Below are 15,653 nucleotides of genomic sequence, written 5' to 3'. Positions count from 1 at the left end.
GTCATGACGAAAAATACGTAGATAATTATATCTGCGTAACTACATATAGATTATGATTGTATTTGACCTCTTGTAACTTAATAAAATGTACATGGCTGAATATAGTAATTCCTTGAATAAAACCGAAAAAAGTTTGTATCTAGACTTCAATATTGCAACTACCATTTTTTGCAATTGAAGAAATCAAAGATAATTTCCATATAGAAGGGATTATATTCCATGTATAATGCTACAAGTGACAAGCAAAACATTTGGATAGTTTCTGTGAGTGAAAGGCCAATATCTATTACTGTGAATTAAGATTAATTTGCTATCGATAATGCATGATATTTTTTATTACCATTTCTTACCGGCGACCATCTGGAATACTTCATCAATAAATATTGGCCTTATTTTTCACTTATTACTCTACATGCGTAAACTTACCGTTTTCGGCTGAATGTTAGATTTTCTTTTTCGTTGTTTCGCTGGTGATTTCGGAGGCGTTGTCTTAAGGGACTTCGTCAAGGTAACGTAATCGCCTTCTTCTATTACGATGGCGTCATCTGTCTGTTGATTTTCGTCCCCAACGAACACTATCTGTTTCCCCCAAATTAATTCGACACTCTGTGATAATCCGTGAACGTGGCACAACGAGAAATGTAGAGTCTATCTTAAATTTCACCAGGAAATTTGTACATTCGCGAGTCCGATTTCGACTACTCATCTTGTCAATAGTCTTGTTGAAGAATGGCGATTCTATGGGTAGATTTCCCTATATGGTACAGTCAAAACCCCTCTAGATATGACATTTTCAGTTTGAGCTTGAGTAATAGCTGCCCTGCAGGTAGGGCGTAAGTATTGTACCTGCTGCCCCCATTGCATGATAGTAAGAGGCGACCTAATTTGGGATCTTATCTTTTCTCTTTCTTAACAACTTTCTTCTTCCTAATGTCTCCCTTGACAATGCCTCACTTTTGGCCTTTAGTTGAGCGTTCGCCGCTGTGAGGAAGGCTTTGGGTTCTGTCCCCTAGCTGAGCCATACCAGAATCTTTAAAAATGGTAGTTGCTACTCCTGCTTAGCGCTCAGCATATTTGGAGTGGGACGACTGGTTGGCCCGTTGTCAGTATAATGTGACCGGGTGGGATGTGCTGCTGGATGTCTTCGGCAGTATGCTTCAGTGAGATAGCACTTTAAATCGGCAAAAGTTCCGGCTATCACAAGGAGACTTAACACGAACATACCGCAGCCTCCCAAAACACACATACGCACTCACCACACGCATACATGTCGCACGCATGGGAGGCCGTCCTTAAATGACCTTAGATGTTAATAGGACGTTAAACAAAATAAACCAAACCAATTGAGTAATAGTGTGAAGATTTGTTTGTTTAGTATTTAAATGAGTGGCGTCTTTGATAATCAGCAGAACTAACTACGTGATATAGATGTGTTGTTTTTCTAGAAGCCTATGCACATGTTTGATCCGTCATTTTGTTTTCTATTCGATACTGTTTTCCAATGTTTGTACTGTAGTGACGAGGCGATGGGTAATTATACGCATTTTTCAAATAATTCAAATCCTTTTAAAAAACAAATCGATAAATCAGAAACGACAAGACATAGTATGTATTAAATAATTGGCAGATTTTTTCTGACTGATTTTCCCTGGAAATAGATTTTGTTCGCAAATCACTACCTTCTTATCTATCTTTAATGAAAAAAAGGAAAATCATCGTGATTTTACTTTTGCAATTCAACAAATTTTAGTGCATTCATATAAGTCACCCAAAATGCTGAGATAAAAGGAAATGCCGACATTAATTTTTCTATGTCTGGTTATTGAAAGATTCATTGACATTTATGTATAAGGATATACGATACAATATGTATCAAATATATTTATACAGTACATCTTTTTGACTACATACAGATTATCTTAGTTTCACCTTCTTCAGCCTTACGATCATTAAATCTGCATAATATAAGTTGGTAAATAGGAAATAGTTTAATTCACCATTATCGCATTCATGTAGTGTACATGTCTACGAACATGTAGAAATCTTGATTTATCTGTACACATTTGGGGCTTTGTTTCATTCTAGTTCGCAATCCGGAACCAGTTTGGCCTATGTATATCTTTTTATATGAGATGGTGATTTATATGTTAACAACACATACGCACTCACCACACACATGCATGTTGCACGCACGGGAGGCCGTCCTAAAATGACCTTAGCTGTTAATAGGACGTTAAGCAAAATAAACCAAACCAAACCAATTATATGTTAACATAAAAACATACTTTATTTACGTGTCACACATTTTAAACATTATTTTCTATTTCCTAATAAATCTCTTATATATGTAGTAAAATGCACGACCACGACACGAATAATTCATATATTGGTACGCCAAGATAAGTAATAATAAAGCACCTTGTAAAAGTTATCGCATTCTGCTCAACGCTAAAACAACTATTTTGCGAGATCTAGTAGGCCTACATGTTAATTCAATGAGCATTTATTTTTAGCAACAATGTCATTAGCAATAAAGTACTCAAAACTTGTCCTCGTACTACAATGTATAGAGTTAGGCCACGGCCACTGGAGGTCTTCATTGGCTTGAGTTAAGTAGGGTACAATGAAAAAATACAGGTGAGGTGATAGCTATTGATTTAGTTATAGAAGTGAACAATGATTGCACCACGGGAAAGAGAATGATTCAATCTTCATTTTGGTACATGACATTTAAAATTTGTCGAAAAATAAGGAAGAAGTTGACTATTAAAGCTGCCTATTGTAAAGTGATAAATAGACAAACCAGCAAAGTCAGACCACCAGTGGGAGGGGCTAAACTGGACATAGTCACTTTTCACTGTACACGTACGTTTAACGTTTTGTTTACTTCTATTCGTTATATTTTATAGTCATCACACTACTAGCATAATTATAATTGCAATAATAACAGTAGTGTATTAACTTTTTTTCTCTATATTGTTATTTTTGACAACATTACAGACTTCGATGTGGCCGTGGGTATAGCGTTAAATGGTAAGCTCCGCCTATTCTTCTGATTGACACCGTAATCAAGACTCTCGCTTATGATTGGCTGCATCATTCCGCTTGACAGAACATTGAATGGTGGGAGAGAATGTGTTGCTAATTGGCTTCTATTCGTTCTCAGAGACTTATGAAGTAAATATGTTAATCTTTTACTATATGTATCTGGCGTGCAAAAGAAAATACAGTATATCAGTGGTCAGAACTGAGAGATATCTACTCTTCAAAAATCAGCGTATCATTCAAATGTCCCGCACGTTCTCTCAACAACGCCGTTTGTTAACTACTTTCAACCGATGATACATCTGTATGTAACGTTTTCCATGTGTAAAGGTGGCAAATAACGAAAACCACGGCAGACAGGCCATGGACGTCCGAACGAATTGCAATAGGCCCATTTGCACGTCAAAAACGAATCACAAAAGATAACAACACAGACGTATGGTTTACACATTGTCACATATATATAAAATACAATCCGAGGAGGATTTCTGGTGAAATATTCGTCATAATATAAACTTGTTGATCGCATTTCAAATAATGTAAATCTGAAGAACCGCATTCCGTTTTGTGACATTCTTCAGAAATTTTTGAAAACAAGTAGGGGAGTGTAAAAAATGTCCATGTGTATTTTTGATAGATTCATAAAGCCATTTGGCATAACCATCATCGTTCACGATTGCTGCGGGAACGATCTCGCCGCGACATCGCTCGAGCGACATCGCGGGGGGATTTCAATCCCCTCCGCTCGACCGTCGCTCGTCGCTCCCGCAGGGTTTGAGTACCAAATCACCCTCCCGGTATTGTACTTAATTATGAGATAATAATCAACATCTCAATAATATGACTACATTACTTTTCAAAATGGATTAATTTGGAGAATTAATCACGGAATCATTGCAATGACAGTATCATACAGCTTTATGAGCAGAGGTTAAATGCCTTCCCTATATAAACTATAACAAAGTTTACCCCTTCTCAGTGAAGACGCTTGACCCCAGGGTTATGAAATTCACAATTTTGGTAAAAGACCTTATAATTAAGACCTTTCCATCTATGTATTTGATACAAAGAGTATTTGTTTCCAGCTGATCTGGGAGTGGAGAAGAAGATTTTCAAAATTTCAGTCAATTTGACCCTTTTTGACCTACCCCTCAGGCTTCTCTGTTGTGAGTTTGAAACCCAAGTGGGGCAGTTACTTGGCACTGACCAGAGATCAGCGGATTAACCACTGGGTTTTCCAGCGTTCCTTCTCCAAAACCCGGTACATCCTTAAATGATATTGGCTTTCAACAGGGCGTTTATTATTCAAAGAAAATTTATAAAAAAAATATCATTTTTATGATAAGTGTTTTTTAAAGATCATTATGAAGTTACAAGACATGTGTGATTACCTAAAGACTTGAAGCTGACAGGAGTTCTTACAGCTGGTGTCCCTCTGACAGGAGTTCGTACATCTGGTGTCCCTCTAGGAGCTGGATGTTGAAGCTATCTAAAACATAAAGACAACAAATTAGTTTTCAGAAAATAAAAATATCAATTCAGCTTCATTTAATCATTGATGTCACTTTGTTTGCAAACTGTATGAATTAATGTTTTTAACCTCTTATATTGTAGCAGTTTATACCAGTTTGGTTGGTATCTGAAAAATAAGTGGCATCTTAGTTTGTAGTAGTTGGTCACTACCTCACCGAACAACATGCAGGAGGCCCCTTCCTCGCATGATATCCAGGACCCAACCACGACAGCACTGAAAATCAGTGGCATACAATGTCTTACTCTTGAATATGTTTGTTTTATTTTGATTGCTGTGATAATCGCCCTGTGAACAGCCAGGGTCATTTTATGGTGGGGTCTTTTGTAGTAGTTGGTGACTATCTCACTCGGTTGTTTGGTTGGCACAGTGGCAGCACAGCTGTCTTTCAACTAGGTGGCCGGGGTTTGATTCCTCGATCAGACGTGAAAAGGTATGGGGTCACCTGCCTGGCCTTGTGGTTTTCCCTCCGGGTACTCCCAGTTTCCTCCCACAGTAAGACCCCCTGTGCTTCCATCCGGGCCAACAAGCATGATTAATATAAGCTCAATATCTCCCAGAATAAGATATCACTTTTACAGAATGAATAATTTTTTCTAGCTCTAGCTCACCATTTCTTTGTTGCGACTGTGATCATGAGTTTCACATGGAGTAGTTAGTGTACAGTGAATATTGACTTGAGGTCACTGGAATTTATCAGGAGGTCTAGGTTTTCTTTAGTCATCAAATTTGGCACGTCCTTAAATTACCATGGCTGTTAATCAACTAAAGAATTTAAATAAATATAAGTCAAAGAAATCTGGCATTTCAAGCTATTTATTACAAAACAAACCCTTATATTAGTCAAAACGTGAACTATTTAGAAATGCATTTGTAAATGAACAAAAGGCCTAGAGGGCCTGTATCGCTCACCAGGTAAATTATTTGAGCAAACATAAAAATAATGCGTTATGCCCCATCAGTTGTATAAATTTGAATCCCAGCCACATAGGGATGCTACCACTGAAATATCAAAGTCAAACATTGGTTAGGTTCAGAGAATAAGTTGTTAATATCAATATTGCCAAATGGACCACTTTTGGCCCCGCCCCTAAAGCCCCTGGAGGGTCAGCCCCATCATTTGAATAAATTTGAATCGCAGCAACCTAGGGATACTACCACTGAAATATCAATGTCAGACATTGCTTAGGTCCAGAGAAGAAGTCGTTAATATCAATATTGCCAAATGGACCACTTTTGGCCCCGTCCCTAAGGGGCCAGCCCCATCATTTGTATAAATTTTAATCCTATCCACCTAGGGATGCTTCCTACCAAATTTGGTTAAATTCTGATCAGTGGTTCAGAAGAAGAAATCAATTGTGTTGACAGACGCCACGGTATGGCATAAGCTCTCCCTGGTCCTTCGTAACATTTATGGAATCTTAGTAACATGATTAAATCTACAAATGAAAAATGAAAAATATTTACCAAAAGATGCAAGAAAAATATACTATAATTCATACATATTACCAACTGTAGATTATGAAGCCATAGTATGGGGAAACAGTCTAACGAAACAACAAATTCACCAAATAACAAAACTGAAAAATAAAGCCATGTTAACAAAAAGTCTATCCCTTTTTAAAGAAGCCAAAGTACTAACATTAGAAGTTGAACAAAGAATAAAATATCATACAACTATATTAGTCTATAAAGCCTTGCATAATATGACTCCTGATTATATACGCTCATTAATTGAAACTTGTCAAAATTTGTACTTTTATAACCTGTGGTCAACTACAGATAACACTTCTTTTGCCCAGACTGCAATTAAAAATAATGCGAAAACCATTTAGCTACTCTGGAGTATTGTCATGGAATAACCTTCCACTAAATCTTAAAAACATAACATCTCTTACAACTTTCAAACATTTTCTCTCAAGCTTAAAGTCATAATTTTCAAAATTTGTTCTTCTGATTCAAACGAAACTATATTATTAAGAAAGCATGTGTATTATGATCTATTAATTAAAATGTTTTCTCTTTAAATGTATCTGTAAAGAAATTCATGTTATTCAGAATGATACATGTAACTGTATTACGATTATTTTATGAGTACCTACATGTTCATTACCATAACTTGTATCTAATTTTATTGAATTATAATTCAAGATATCATGTTATTTGCTAAATATGTCGCCCTCAGAAAATAAAGTATCATATATTATTATTATTATTCTCCTGCATAAAAACAAACATGTATAAAGGAATCTAGCACTACACCACAATAGAACAGATGGGCACATTAACATCCTCAGAACCAGTGGTACTGGGAGAACAACTAATAATAATTTAAAAAAACAAGACTTGTACCCACCTGGTTAAATATATTCTATATTTTATAAGCTTTACTTAAGCATTGAACTGTTTTTGTATGGTATTTGCAAGTGAACTACACAATGCATTCAAATAGATCATAAATACCATGAAAAATAGTTTAGCACTTATATTTCCATTTCATACAATATTTCACCAGCCTTTGTGCATTTAATTCGGTTTAGATTAACATGAATAACTAATAATCAACGGTATTCCAGAAGATGTAACAGCCTTCGTTTCAGAAAAAACGGCAACGTTGCCATGGTGCTAATTTATGACGTCATAAATAAACACTCCCCGAGAGAGGCAGATCGTCAATGTTGCCATGGTATTTATTATGAGTCGCATGCTCTGTGGTGTTTAAACTCAATAGTAAATGCCACAATTCCAATGCGACAATGCTATGCAAATGTTAACATATCAAATGACTCTATAGGAGTGGACATACTCATGATGGGTAGCTGATCCATATCTTATAAAATTGAACCAAATCACTCATTTTGGATATGTACTCAAGTTATCATCTTTACAGTGATATTACGACACACAAATCAATGAAGGGCAATATGTCCCATTTTTCAATTTGTCACGATATCTTGCTGCACACAAAGTTTCTTGTAATTGAGTTTACAATGACCAATAAAAATAGTATAATAAAGAACAAGAGGCCAAATGGGCCTGTATCGCTCACCTGGCTGTACAGCAAATTTGCAGTCGATTGAGGTCATTTCTACAGATACTATGCTGATATTCATGTCAATAAATAATAGTCCTTCATTCCAGCATACTATTGGCCTAATATCGGGTCTTGGTGACTCTTGGCTATCGCAAGATTTAACAAGGTCATCCTTTTACACTTTAATCCCAGCATGTAACATTCCCATCATAAGGCCTCTAGGCCTCCTTGTTAAGAGGAAAATATTTTAGAACATTTGACAACATATGTCCTTGAAAGCAGTTCAAGATAATTCTTTTGAACAAGAGGCCCATGATATGAGTTTTGACGTGTAAAAAGGAGGTGTTCTCTTTACATGAGGACTAACACATCTGATCTCTGTGACTCTAAAAGACTTTGAAATAACTTGATAGTCCTTCTTTTGAGTAATTATTGCTACTTGTACAATACCATGATTCTGGGTTTCTTCTGTAATGTGAATAAGTTGTTCATATTTTAGCACAATTGACAGCTATGACCTATTTGTACAGTAGGGAGGGTTGAAGCATACATTTATTTGAAGTGTTGAGATGTGTGGTTTGATGCTCCCTACCTGTGTTTGTTCTTTCTCAAGAAGCTGAGAAACTGGTTGGTTTGCCTGTTGTGGTAATGTCATTGGGCCAGACAATTTACCCTAAATGACTTTATTTTTCAGAAATCACGTTTTAAATACACCATATAATAGAAACGTCAACTAACAAATTACTGTATTATGGCCAGGCAATGTATGTTGTTCAGTGAGGAAGCCACAAACTACTACATGGAGACCCTGCTTCAAATTGACCTCAGCTGTTGATTGGGTACACAAATTGTGACTTTCACTTAACAAAACTGGTAAGACTTTATCACAGCATGTATTGTGTCACATCTCCAGTTAATATACATGGAAAAGAAAAATAAACAAATTGTGTTAGCTTTAAACATTTCATTAATAATATGACATTTTTGTAGATACATTTTTTTTTTGTAGAAGATAAATAGATATTTTCATATTAATATATAAATAGAGGAATTATCGACTACCTGACATATGGACTACAGCAATAATGTCCTGTTAAGTTTACATTACTTGCATATAATACCATATCTGAATATGCTGTTTCGAATGAATTATGTTTTTATGGAGGGAGTTTTACCCTTTCTTTACAGACAAGCCAGTGATGCTCTCCATTTGATTATTACTAAAGGCTATATTTTTTTGGATTTATACTGATAAATACATGCAATGGTGGAATTATAGTATAGATTAGTATAGCTTACAGATTTCTACATGATATAAAAGTAGAAACAACATGTATACATAACAATATTTCAATATTCAACAAAGAATTGGTAAAAGCTAATTACAATTATATCAACACTGCTAAAGCAATCATAGAGTCATTAGATGTCTTCAATATTAAGATATATTTTTTTAATGATGTCACATTTTTATGAAAAAGTTTTCAAAAAATGATTACAAGTCGTTTGAAGATAATAGCCTATTTGACCTATGTGGCCTTGAATGAAGGTCAAGGTCATTCATTTAAACAATCTTGGTAGCCCTTGACCCCAGGATGCTACAGGCATAATATCAAGTCTGTGGGTCTTTTGGTTATTAAGAAGGAGTTGTTTAAATGAAAAAGTTGACGGACAGACGGACGGACGGACGACGGACGCCGCACCACGGCATAAGCTCACTGGCACTTCGGGCAGGTGAGCTAAAAACTATGTTAGTTCACATGATGAATAATTATGATTTTCAAATTTGCCCGAAATCTACCTAATAACAAAGTTTCATTTTCAATTAAGTTTATCTTTGTCCAAAGAGGGAAAATGAGAAATGTCAATCATACTTAATATAATACTTCTTAAGCCAAAGTGATTTTTAAATTCTCTGAAGGTTCCCTTCCATAGTGGCTGAATGAGCCAAACAGATACCTCTGCAGGTCAACAAGTGGCAAGCTTGAGACATTCTTGCCACTAGTAACAAGCTGTAAAAAAATATATATAATTTATTCATTAAATGTACAAGATAACACATTGCTTTCTTTTTTAATTCCATTCCCTTCAGTAAATGAAAATTAAGCAATCAATACTTTAGTTAAGAATCTAATATTCATTAACTTTTTATCCCAAGCTTCGCTTGTTTTGACGAATTAAATGAAACTATCAGTTTATTCAAGGCATTAATTTTTATTCTAAGAAAATTCAGCAAACGGAAGTGATGTAATACACAAGTCATGTGATCTGGGCTGCATTTATACGGTGATCATTACCATCTGGTTTAACATTGAAGTAATGGGAGACTGTCACACATAATGTAAATATTGGATGATAAATGATAAATTTTATATAATCATTTTGTCAACAAAATTGTAGAAATTACTGTGAAAATGATTTCACATATAACTTACCTTGTGGCGAACTTGATTGCGCCAGTTGGTGAACGAGTGGTGAATAAAGCTCACACACTTCACAAGACTGGAATTATCGTTCTCATTGTGTCTGACAAGCGCCCGTCTGATTTCATTCTAGAAAAAACATCAATGTGTAGATCTAATTATGTTCGAACAACGTTTGTATAAATGTTTATTAAGACAATTATTTACAGTTAGTACATCATTTTGTCTGCATACACATTACACAGTTATATTTACACTTCCGCTGCTTTGTCACAAGATGAAGTCCAATGTTACTATTTTTCGATATTTATGCATGGTGATTAAGCTTGCATCAGAAAAAGAATGTACAACTATTAATGTGAAAGTAACCGGTGCTTTGGAAATTAAATCATGAGAGTATCCATTCTTAATAAAATTGAAAATAAAAATAATCAAATAATGGAAATAGAACTTGACTTCTTAAATAAAGACAGTCATGTTGGAATCAACGCTAATAGAATGTCAATGTTGACGTCATCTAAATCAACATCTCGTCATGCCACGACTACTGTTGATTGTAGCGGGGTGATATTCTTTTTAACATATATATATATCAGTCAAATTTGAATGTCTTACTTTCATTTCTGGAGTGTCTTCCAAGCCATAGATAGTTGAAAAATCTCTTTTTTAATAGAGTCACCAGTGATTCCTAAAATGTTCAAATTTCATTTCTGAAGTGTCTTCCAGCCATAAAGAGTTGAAAAATCTCTTTTTAATAGAGTCACCAGTGATTCCTAAAATGTTCAAAAATTATTTACAGTTAAGCATTCAATATTAAAGCTTTTGATATTCGAACTAGAAGTTAGAACAGTCATCAGTATGGTTGACTAATTGTAATACCTCCCTTACTATGTATATGTACCGTATAGGTATTGCCTCTGTTCATCAGAGCAACCCGCTGAAAATGCAATGAAATGTACTGAAATCCATCAAAACTTACAATGTCAGCCCTGCAGGTAGGGCGTAAGAATTGTACCTGCTGCCCCCATTGCATGATCGTAAGAGGCGACTATATTTGGGATATTATCTTTTCTCTTCTTTCTTAACAACTTTCTTCTTCCTAATGTCTCCCTTGACACTGCCTCACTTTTGGCCTTTAGTTGAGCGTTCGCCCCTGTGAGGAAGGCTTTGGGTTCTGTCCCCTGGCCGAGACATACCAGAGTCTTTACAAATGGTAGTTGCTGCTCCTGCTTGGCGCTCAGCATACAAGGAGTGGGACGACTGGTTCGCCCGTTGTCAGTATAATGTGACCGGGTGGGGTGTGCTGCTTGGTGTCTTCGGCAGTATGCTTCAGTGAGGTAGCACTATAAATCGGCAAAAGTTCCGGCCTATCACAAGGAGACTTAACACGAACATACCACAGCCTCCCAAAACACACATACGCACTCACCACACGCATGCATGTCCCACTCACTGGAGGCCATCCTTAAATGACCTTAGCTGTTAATAGGACGTTAAGCAAAATAAACCAAACCAAACAATGCCAGCTTTCAACAAATTTGACTTCCATAGTTGACTATTAAATCGCATGCAAACTTCAAATTTCTAGAATTTGAACAAAATCAATCGATGTACATTGTACCCATGCATGTTAATACTAATAAATATGATATTGACAAAGTCTTACGGATATAATTTTAATTAAAGCATCGTAACTTTCTTAACTTAATTTTAAACTAGCTACATAATATGAATAATTTTAATTTACCTTAACAGCTGAGTTTTCAACTCTGAAGACTTTGGTTTTCTTGAGTTCCCTAGGCGCACTAAATATGTTCTCTATGGTCTTCTTAATGTCCTGCAGCTCTCTCACTGTTTTCATTTAAATAGAAAATGTATAGATAAGCAATGAAAAAAGACCAAATCTATACTCAGATTCATAATGAGAAATCATTAGTAATATCCAATAGAATGCAGTTCAAGCTAGAAAGCAAAACCAATGTCTCATCTAATTATTATTCTTCAAGATGACCTAGCTAGCTTGAATGTCAAAGACCATAAAATATCAGGTCACTTGACTGAGTATCTTCGTTTGGTTTTAATTTAAAGTTCAAAATCTAACATGTCTCACCAAGTACCTGTGTGTCTCTCAATGAGAACACTTTGGTACTCTATATGCTGCTGGGCAGCTTATTGCTTGGGTGTGGTGAGATACTTATTTGTTATAGACATGCAGAGGACACCTCATCTTGCTTGTGGGGAATTAGCTTTGTTTAGATGCCTCTGATGCCTGATTGTCCATTTCTTTAGTCGGTATTGAAGTCTCTGATAAAAACAAGCACTGACAATCTTTCTGGTTCCATGATTATTTAGTTTTATTTCTGTGTCCAAAAGTTCCGAAATGGTAAATTATAAAAATCCAAATTGTCCATAACTCCAATCCTTGTTCCTAGCTCTTGCTCCTGTTCTCTAGCTCTCTCTAGTTCTTGCTCTCTCCTAACACTATGTTTTATATAATTCCCATCAACAGTAATTCAAGAACAAAATCTCATTGGCTAGTTACCTACATTAACTAAAAATATAGCTTGGTGGATCTAATAATTAAATGGGCGGAGCTACCACCTAGCTGTCCTAAAGATAACATATGGTATGAGTAGAATAACCTGTAAAGCCAGCTTGGACTCGCTGCTATACCCTTCTACACCTGTCACTAATTAACCCTATTGAGCAATTATATAAGCCACCTGTAGATTACCTATGACAGGTTTACAGAGTCAATTAAAGACTTCAATTGAGATATACCTTACTTACTATGACACTTCTTAAACATCAAAGGAAACCTAAACCAAATATTTCCTGTTTTGTAGGGTTCTATACAAGTTATTTCCAAAATTCTAAAATCAACATTTTTACTTGTGAAACATGCACCATGCAACAGGACAAAAGGCTAACAATTAACACACAATTTACAAGTGGAAAATTGATGACTTACTGATAGTAGGTAAATCAATTACATTGTGTGACTGGTCAATGACAGAAAAATTCTGCTAGACTCTCAGTACTTTCACTGTCCTGAAAGGAAATTGATATTAAGAAAATTTAAGGATTGAAGTTTATTTTTTCAACACCTATGAACACATTTCATGGAATATGTCCAGAAGCCAATATTGTTATGTCTTCATGAGTGTTGAAAAAAAGAAATCAATCCTTATGATTCGTTTTTATTTTTGGCCACTTTCATCAGATGGTGGGTTATTCAAATCGCCCTGCTTCCATGGTCCGTCCCTCCCTCCCTCCATCCGTAAACAATTCTTGTTATCGCTATTTCTCGGAAAGACAGCCATTATCGCTAAATCTCAAATTTCATATATATATTCCCCTTGTTTGAAAAGTACTGGCGGGATGCTTTTTCAATTTACACAGATTAGTAAGAGGAAGGGAAAAATAGAGAGAAGATCAATCTGACATGGAACCTATAAAGATAATTCAAAGTGGACGCCAATATCAATCTGGGATCACTTGTTTCTGTTTAAGCACACAATGATAAAGAATTATGCATAATTACATGTCTTGCCTTTCCCGTCAATAATGTCCTTCTAATTATGACTTGGTGTTCAGTGTAGATAAATAATATATGTAACGACCCCACTATGAAAATGGATGCAAATTTGTAAAAAATATTTAACAATAGTGGGTACTTTATTCAAACACTTAGTATATTGAACTTTCAATGGGTAAATTGCATCAACCAAGGTAATTCACAGATCATCATACCTGAAAAAGGTCCACCTGCGACATATTCTCAATGATTCTGTTGAGTGTTCTTGTTCAATATGCTAATCTAGAAAAAAGAAGTTTATCATTAAACAGCTTGTAACACAGTTTGAAAAATTAAGGCTATTCAAGTTGACAAATAGACCTGTATTGCATGGGTATCTGAAATATTTCCAGTTCAAGTACTTTTCAATCATTTAACTGGTAAAAGTTACTAGACTATGGCTATCTCCCCTGGTTTGACACTAATAGGTCTGGACAAATCTGGAAAAGCAGTGGATACAGAAAGGCCACTGCTATTACACTGTGTTGTCTGTGTAGCCCAGGGGGATATGTTATCACAGATCTGGACTTACAGTTAGAGTGGGGATGAGGGAGTGGCAGCTGTATGTATAGTCTGTATTTGATTATAGTCTGTATACTGTACAGTAAAGTATATGAATTTTGGCTGTGTACACATGTTCACAAATGAATATCACCAGTTATCTATATATGTGATGGTCATGGAGGAAGCTATCATTACGGTTGAAATATTCATATATTTCACCTACTCAACCAAAAAATGTTTTATTTTGTTCATCAACAGGGATCGAGTGACTTTGAAAATTTGCTCCATTTGCTTGGTCAATAAAAGTAGAGAGTCTGAGAGTCATCAGATGTTCCTAAGGCCAAGCAAGGGGATCGAGACATTCTCCTGCTGAATATGTGGTTTAACTTTAACAGCAGGCAGTCAGACTTCAGTGTTAAATTACAAAGTTTATTGGATATATATCCTAAAATATAAAAACCCAATTTTCTTCATGATTCAGATATATGGGTAATGGTATATTGGGTGAAGATCTCCAACTGTTCCTGAAACAAAACAAATGAAAAAAAAGTTTGAAGGGGTAGGATATATATATCAGACTCCAGTGCCTACTTACCTAACATCATAATTCAGATTGTTTCCTGATTGATGCTGAACCCGGCCCCTCCTGCCCAGGGCCAAGTCCATGGCATATATTAATTATAATACAAAATTGATTCTCTGCATTCACCCGTGGATGCTTCAGACCAAATTTGGTCAAAATTGGTTGCGTCGTGAATGACTAGTAGCAATTTTAATCAAAAGTTGACAGACGGACAGACACACTTTTTGTGACAGACTGATGATGCACACTGGGCAGACGGACAAATCCAAAATAAATATAAAAATTAAAAATGATAACATCTTCATATATATATATATATATAATAATAATAATTACATTTTTCATAAGTGTACCTCACTGACTATAGCATTATTGATTACAATTAAAAAGTATGCAATATATTTAGAAAATGTTTCTTACAAAGGGGAAAAAAGAAAAAAAGGTCTGCTGTAAGCTTAGACTATTGTAGTCAGATTTTTTGTTTTTATCAGTAACTAACAAGCCCAATAAATTGAATAGAAATAGCAACAAATGTAGTTTAAAGCACCTTATAATAGTTTGACATACACATATATATTATAGCACCACAACTTAGAACCAATATAAGCATTAACTCGATCATAAAAGGATAAACAGTGGGAAAACCTACCTGTGAAATTACTGTGTTCATCTGCCGATATCTGTGTCAATCTTGTTTGTAAACAGACGTCATTAGAATGCGCGCTCGTGCGCTATCGTGTGTCAATAAAACCCGAATGGAAGTTTGAACATCTCAATTCCAAAAGAACGAAGCAAAATAAATCAATGAGGGTTTGTACACAATCCCTTAATGATTTTCTATGTATATTAGCTAATTCTTATTATGTTTCAACACCGATACTAAAGATATATCACTAGAGCATGATATATATTTCATTCCGTGTACCGTGTTGCTGTGGAAATGACTCTTATCTCCC

At 35.4% G+C, this 15,653-nt stretch overlaps 1 long non-coding RNA gene across 1 annotated transcript; it reads right to left on the bottom strand.

The window, feature by feature from the left end:
• Nucleotides 1-10,780: 10,780 nt before the first annotated feature.
• LOC117333770 lies at nucleotides 10,781-13,043 on the bottom strand. The gene is made up of 3 exons (XR_004534000.1): nucleotides 13,005-13,043; nucleotides 11,781-11,884; nucleotides 10,781-10,806 (listed from the first exon to the last, which is right to left on the bottom strand). It is a non-coding gene; the product is annotated as an uncharacterized LOC117333770 (long non-coding RNA).
• Between the last annotated feature and the right edge of the window lie 2,610 nt (nucleotides 13,044-15,653).

The sequence above is a fragment of the Pecten maximus genome, chromosome 8, assembly GCF_902652985.1.
Source record: "Pecten maximus chromosome 8, xPecMax1.1, whole genome shotgun sequence".
Classification (NCBI taxonomy): domain Eukaryota; kingdom Metazoa; phylum Mollusca; class Bivalvia; order Pectinida; family Pectinidae; genus Pecten; species Pecten maximus.
The sequence above is the reverse complement of the archived record's forward strand: the minus strand, read 5'-3'. Positions and strand labels throughout refer to the sequence as shown.